Source organism: Bos taurus, chromosome 9 (genome assembly GCF_002263795.3).
Source record: "Bos taurus isolate L1 Dominette 01449 registration number 42190680 breed Hereford chromosome 9, ARS-UCD2.0, whole genome shotgun sequence".
Lineage (NCBI taxonomy): Eukaryota > Metazoa > Chordata > Mammalia > Artiodactyla > Bovidae > Bos > Bos taurus.
In genome coordinates, this window is record NC_037336.1 from 99,992,546 (window position 1) to 99,999,694 (window position 7,149).

At 39.9% G+C, this 7,149-nt stretch overlaps 1 pseudogene; it reads left to right on the plus strand.

The window, feature by feature from the left end:
- LOC112448110 (regulator of microtubule dynamics protein 2-like) overlaps nt 1-6,325 on the plus strand; it is a 61,953-nt pseudogene extending 55,628 nt beyond the window's left edge.
- The last annotated feature ends 824 nt before the right edge of the window (nt 6,326-7,149 follow it).

Genomic DNA, 7,149 nt, shown 5'->3' on the forward strand with positions numbered 1-7,149 from the left:
AGCCACAGCAAACACTGCCTTGGAAGCAGCTTCATGCTCTGCTGTGGGCCTGTTCTGTATCAGTTAATGTGCTTAGAGCTAGAAATGCAAAAATTAATTATGAACATTCCTATCCTTGATTCATTGTTTAGGTAAAATAATAAAGTAAATCTATAACTATTCTTCATTACAAAAATTTTATAATAGCATGATGGAAACTCAAATAAGGGCACAATCATTTCTCAACACTAGTGTCCTGAAAAGCTGTAGACCAGAGAAGACAAGGATTCCCCCTTGTGCGTATATGGCATCTGCTGTTGGACAGTTCTATCAGTGTTATTTATGGGCTGAAAGGGTAAGACTGTTGTTGTTCAATCACTAAGTTGTGACTGACTCTTTGTGACCCCAGGTACTATAGCACTCCAGGCTTCCCTGTCCTTCACCATCTCCCAGAGTTTGCTAAAACTCATGTCCACTGAGTCAGTGACGCCATCCAAAAGGGTAAGATATGGTGACTGAACAAAAACTAAATCCTGAAGACCACTCATGATGCCTAATCTATCAGAGAAGAGTGTAAAATATCACTACTGTGGATTCCCTCCTAAGACTGCATTATCAGGAATTTCTTGGGATTTTGTTTTACAAATGATGACTAACTTTGGGGCAAAAGAAAAAGAAACAAGTATCAGATTTGTTTGCAATATTTAAATGATATATTAGCGACAGGAAAACATCTGACTTTATACGGGTCAATTTTGACCTGATTACAAAATATTTTAATTGTGTAGATATTTAATGGTGTCTTTATATGTAAGAGATGGAGAAGGAAATGGCAACCGTGTCCAGTATTCTGGTCTGGAAAATCTCCTGGACAGAGGAGCCTGATCGGCTTTAATCCTTGGGGTTGCAAAGAGTTGGACATGACTGTGTGACTGAGCACACATGTGTATGTAAGAGAAAGCAATTTTCTCAGTAAGAATCAAGTCTGCGCTTTTAATGAAATAGTTTTATGAATAAAGAGGTCAATAAGAAATATAATCTCCCACCACCAGAAACACATTTCAGATGTGAAACCGTTAAGGGAAATAGACCAGACAGAAGCTGCAGCAGCTTCCTACTGTCTCTGAAACAAACCAGACAGAAGTAGTGGCTTAAAAGAACACAGATGTATCATCATCATTTGGAGGATGGCAGAAATCCCAGGTGGTGCTAGTGGTAAAGAAACTGCTTGCCCATGCAGGAGATGTAAGAGATGTGGGTTGGACCCCTGGGTTGGGGAAATCCCCTGGAGAAGGGAAAGGCAACCTACTCCAGTGTTCTTGCCTGGAGAATTCCATGGATAGAGGAGCCTGGCGGGTTATGGTCCACGGGGCTGCAAAGAGTCAGACACGACTGGGCGACTTGACACACGCAGCAGAAATTCAAACTATGTCTCTGCTGCTGCTGTTGCTAAGTCGCTTCATTCACGTCTGACTCTGTGTGACCCCATGGACTGCAGCCTACCAGGCTCCTCTGTCCATGGATTTTCCAGGCAAGAGTACTGCAGTGGGGTGCCATTGCCTTCTCCGAAACTATGTCTCAAGAGGCTCAAATCAAGGTGTCAGCAGTGCTGTGTTCCCTGAGGCTCCAGGGGAGACGCCGTTTCTCTGCCTTTTCCACCTTCTAGAGACACCTCGGTCCTTGACTGCCTCTCATCTTCAAAGCCGTCAAGAACATCACTCAGCTTCTGCTTCTGTCATCACGCCTCCTCCTCTGACTCTCTTTCCCGTCTCCCTCTTTCACGTTTAAGGACCTTTATGATTCCATTGCATCTACCTGGGTGATCTCTCCATCTGAAGCTCCTTTCCCCAACTGCAAAGCTCCCTTTGTCATCGAAGTAACAGATTCACAGATTCCAGAGATGAGGGTGTGGATCTATCTGGGGGGCATTGTTCTGTCAACCACAGAATCTTTTTCCTTCTACTTTGGCTCCCAATTTCTCACCTACTGAATAAACTTATTTTTCTCTCCTGATTTCTTTCCCTTAAATATACAAGCCTATTTTAGAATGTCTCGTTAAAGCAAATAAACTTCTCTTTGGACTTATATCTCTCTCCAATTACCATCTTACAAGGTTTTTTTCTTTAACAGCAGTCTTTTGAAAGTTTCTTTCACTCACTCTTTCCATTCCTTCTCTCTAAATCAATCTCCAGTTCATTTTATTCCCCAGGGAGATTTTATAGCTGGTAACTCCAGAAAACACTCCCTCCCTCTTCATATTCTGAACCCTCACAATAACAATTAAGATACCTTCCTTCTTGAAATGACCATTGAGCTTGGATTTCATGCTATCACGTTTCCATAGTTTTCCTCTGATCCCTGCAGATTAATCTTTTCCTAGTTCATTTGTTACTTTTTTAATTTTCTATCTAGGTTAGTCTTGAACTTTTCTCCATTCCTACAAAACTGTTTCTGTCTAGATAATCTCATTCACTTGCTTTAAGTATGGTCTATATGCCTTTTCTTTCTTTCTGGAAAAAAAAAGAAAAAATATATATATTCTATTTAATTAGAGAAAATGAATGATAACTGTTCATGCTTATGTTTCAGTGAAGTTATATATGGAAATTTTGTGTCAGTTAATGCATATCTATCTCATTTCTATGGCAATGCAATATTATGGATATACCATAATTAATATAACTAGCTTATTGAGAAACTCCAATTTTCTATTTTTTCTATTATAGCATCATTTTGATAAATGTGTAATATGTAGTGACAAACATTTTATCAGTGAGGAATACCAGACAAGGATATTGAATTCATTTCAAAAGAAACATCATAGATGTTATACTGTGAACAGTATTTTGGTCTGAAGTCCTTTCCGTCAGCAGAGTCCAGCAGTTCACTAACTTACTTCCCTATGCATTAAGGACCTGAAGTCATAAGAAAGAGAGTAAGTAGTTATGCAACCACATTGGAAAGTAGTCCGTTTCCAACTATGTTCTCTTTTTTTGGAGAGGAGATACTTCCTCTTTCCTTGGCGCTTCTCCATAAGAATGCCCCTTCAAGAAGAGAAGAAATATTCCAATAATATACACGTGTACAGTGAAAAATTCTTTCTATATGTTCTGTTAAACTTGTATAGAAGCAGGGACAATTTTTTTGAGCAACAATATAGGTTAAAACTCAGGATTTATATGGTCACATCTCTGATGTTATCTGCTTTTCTCATGAAAAGCAGTTGATATCCAGCATAGCAGTGGTTTTGCTAAAGGTACACCTTCTGCCCTGTGACTTAGGTTAGCCTTAGGAAACCACCCTGTTCACCTCTGAGAAGGTTAGAAATAGTCCCTCCAAATTCCCGTTCTTTTCCTTATAAATGATTATCTGAACTGTTTGTCCCCACTGATCAATGGGAACAAAAAGCTTGGAATCCAATTTTCCTTAAGATGCCCTTGAACTTGAACTCTGGCTGACTCAGCCCCAGCTGGCACAGTGCACCTCCTTAGGTGTCTTCCAGAAAAGCACCCTGACCTCAAGTGAAACATCCACCTTCCAAGAACACACAAGTTGAGGGGATTTCTGAACCTTTTCTCTTTTCCAGGATCACAAGGCTCAGGTAATAGTCAACATTGTCAAGAATAGAAATAGTTGAGCATGAATCAGATCAGATCAGATCAGTCGCTCAGTCGTGTCCAACTCTTTGCAACCCCATGTATCACAGCACACCAGGCCTCCCTGTCCATCACCAACTCTTGGAGTTCACTCAGACTCATGTCCATTGAGTCAGTGATGCCATCCAGCCATCTCATCCTCTGTCGTCCCCCTCTCCTCTTGCCCCCAATCCCTCCCAGCATCAGAGTCTTTTCCAATGAGTCAACTCTTCGCAGGACGTGGCCAAAGTACTGGAGTTTCAGCTTTAGCATCATTCCTTCCAAAGAAATTCCAGGGCTGATCTCCTTCAGAATGGACTGGTTGGATCTCCTTGCAGTCCAAGGGACTCTCAAGAGTCTTCTCCAACACCACAGTTCAAAAGCATCAATTCTTCGGCGCTCAGCCTTCTTCACAGTCCAGCTCTCACATGCATACATGACCACGGGAAAAACCATAGCCTTGACTAGATGGACCTTTGTTGGCAAAGTAATGTCTCTGCTTTTGAATATGCTATCTAGGTTGGTCATAACTTTCCTTCCAAGGAGTAAGTGTCTTTTAATTTCATGGCTGCAATCACCATCTACAGTGATGTTGGAGCCCAGAAAAATAAAGTCAGCCACTGTTTCCACTGTTTCCCCATCTATTTCCCATGAAGTGATGGGACTAGATGCCATGATCTTCATTTTCTGAATGTTGAGCTTTAAGCCAACATTTTCACTCTCCACTTTCACCTTCATTGAGAGGCTTTTTAGTTCCTCTTCACTTTCTGCCATAAGGGTGATGTCATCTGCATATCTGAGGTTATTGATATTTCTCCCAGGTAGGCACACACAATTTTTAAACAAAGTGGCAGAAGCAATTTAATGATGAAATGTATTAAATAAATCATATTGGAAAAAAATGGACGTCTGTAAGCAGAGCAAACAAGCAACAATCTTCATTAAAACTACATTGTATTTAAAACATTGACCTATAGGTCCAAGTGTAAAAAGCGTAATTATAATTTTGGAAAACACGGAGAAGAACATGTGACCTAAGATTAGACAGAGTTCATCGATACGACTCTAAAGAGCACAGTCCATTAGAAACATAATGAAGAAATTGTGCTTCACCAAGATTAAAATCATTTGATTTCTGAAAGACCTTGTTAAGAGGATGAAAAGGCAAACCACAGATGGGGAGCAAATATCAGCAAACCACATAATTGACCAAGGACTTGTTTCCATAATTATAAAATATTTTCTAAATGATATGGTAAGAATACAATTCAGTTAGAACATGAGCAAAAGACGTGAAAGACATCAGGGAAGAGAATATGAAATACCAAGTGTTCACAGGAAAGTTGTTGATGTCGTTGTCCATCGTGGAAATGCAAATTAAAGCATTTTAATGATGAGATACCACTTGTTCCTGAAGAATTACACGTGCTTACATGCTAAGTTGCTTCAGTTGTGCTTGACTCTTTGTGACCCCATGAACTGCAGCCCGCCGGGCTCCTCTGTCCGTGAGATTCTCTAGGCAAGAACACTGGAGTGGGCTGCCCTCCTCCAGGGGATCTTCCCGACCCAGGGATCAAACTCTTAAGTCTCCTACATTGGCAGGCAGGTTCTTTCCCACTAGTGAGTGTGTGCATGTGTGTGTGTGTGTGTGTATGTGATAAATACATATGATTCACACACACACACACACACATGCCAAGTTCTGATGAGGATATGGAACAACTAGATCCTGATGCATTGCTTGGGAGATGAGAGATCATTACAGCTACTCTGGAGACTGCTTGGCGATTTTTCTTTTTTTTTGCACTCACTAGAGTTCATTTCATTGAATTGATCTAAATATTTTATTTAAAGAAATATCTGAAGATTACATTATTAATGGGAAGAATATAAACATACATATTTAAAGATCTTTTTGTAGTGACATATGGGAAATAGATTTCTCCAATAACATGATTAGTTTTGTCATTCTACTAGTGGAATACATCCTGCAGAAACATGATTTTACCTTCAAATCTGAGCACATTACCCTCACATAAAAAAAGAAAAAAAAAAAAAGATAATTGAAAAAAAAGGAAACTTTGATTAGTTTAAATTTGCGGTAGACCACATCTGATTTGTTGAAGAGCAAGTTCTTTTCCAGTCCCTAAGACATCCAACACCCATGCAGAGGAATTAAATTTAGATGCCCTTCTTCAGATGGCTGATAATTTACATGTGAATGAGTTCAGCAAGTTTGAGAGTTTGAACTACTTTTGTGACCCAGAAGAAAAGTTTAGAGATGCAATGGCGTTTATTTGGGAATTTGCTCCTGCTTCTGGAGATATGTATGAGCTATCTACAAACACACAAGAAAAGAAGCGTTATGCAAATATTGTAAAGACGTGGTGAAAAAGCTATTAAGAGAACACTCAAAGATGGACATTGTCGTCTATGGCATGTGGTTTTGTGTGGCTGTGTATCTGAATGTGAGGGCTTACAAAACAAAATCAAATACCAACAACACTTAAAGAAACATCTAGATAAAACAAGGGGAGATACTGTTACACTCTCAAAACTGAACTGGGTTGAGCAAAAGCATGGCCGCTACTCTGTTTGGAAAAATACCGTCCTCAGCTACACAGGAAGCTTTGCAACATTTCCTTAAGGCTGAAGAACTAATTCCTGGGTTTTCTAAGTCCAATTATATATTCTTAGCAATTTCTTATTGAGCTGAATATGTGCTATATGTTCCCGCAATTATATTCCTGAGTATTTATAATATAAAAATGAAAATATGTCTACTTAACACTCATAGCATGAAGTTGAGCAAGATGTGATTTGCCCATAAAACGTGCAGTTACCAGATGACTCGGGCTTCCCTCATAGCTCTTCCCTCAGCTCAGCTGGTAAAGAATCTGCCTGCAATCCAGGAGACTCCGATTCAATCCCTGGGTTGGGAAGATTTCCTGGAGAAGGAAAAGGCTGCGCACTCCAGTATGCTGGCCTGGAGAGTTCCATGGACCGTAGTCCATGAGGTCATAAAGAGTTGGACACGACTGAGCTACTTTCACGGCCACTTTTCACCACCAGACGACTCAACGAGTAGATAACAGACTGTTCAGTTCAGTTCACGACAGTCGCTCGGTCGTGTCTCACTGTTTGCGACCCCACGGACCGCAGCAGACACACAAGGTGAAAACAATTGTTCACATTAGTGTTAGTCCTAACAGCCATGACCAAACAAATTCCCACTGAATGATAAATAAAGGAAGAAAATATGGTATATACACATCACAGAATATTATTCCAAAATAAAATGGAATGAAAGTGTGTAGCATGCTAAAATGTGAACTTTGGTGCCATTATTTTTCAGTTGAAAGAAGCCAGAAGATCATATATTATACAGCTCCACTTATATTAAATACACAGAATATAAAAATCCAGGGTGACAGAAAGTAGAAAGTAATTCCTGATTTCTTAATGCTGTATGAGCTTTTTGAGTATGGAAATGGGAGGAGGCCATGATGGGCATGGGGTTTCTTTTTGGGGTGAA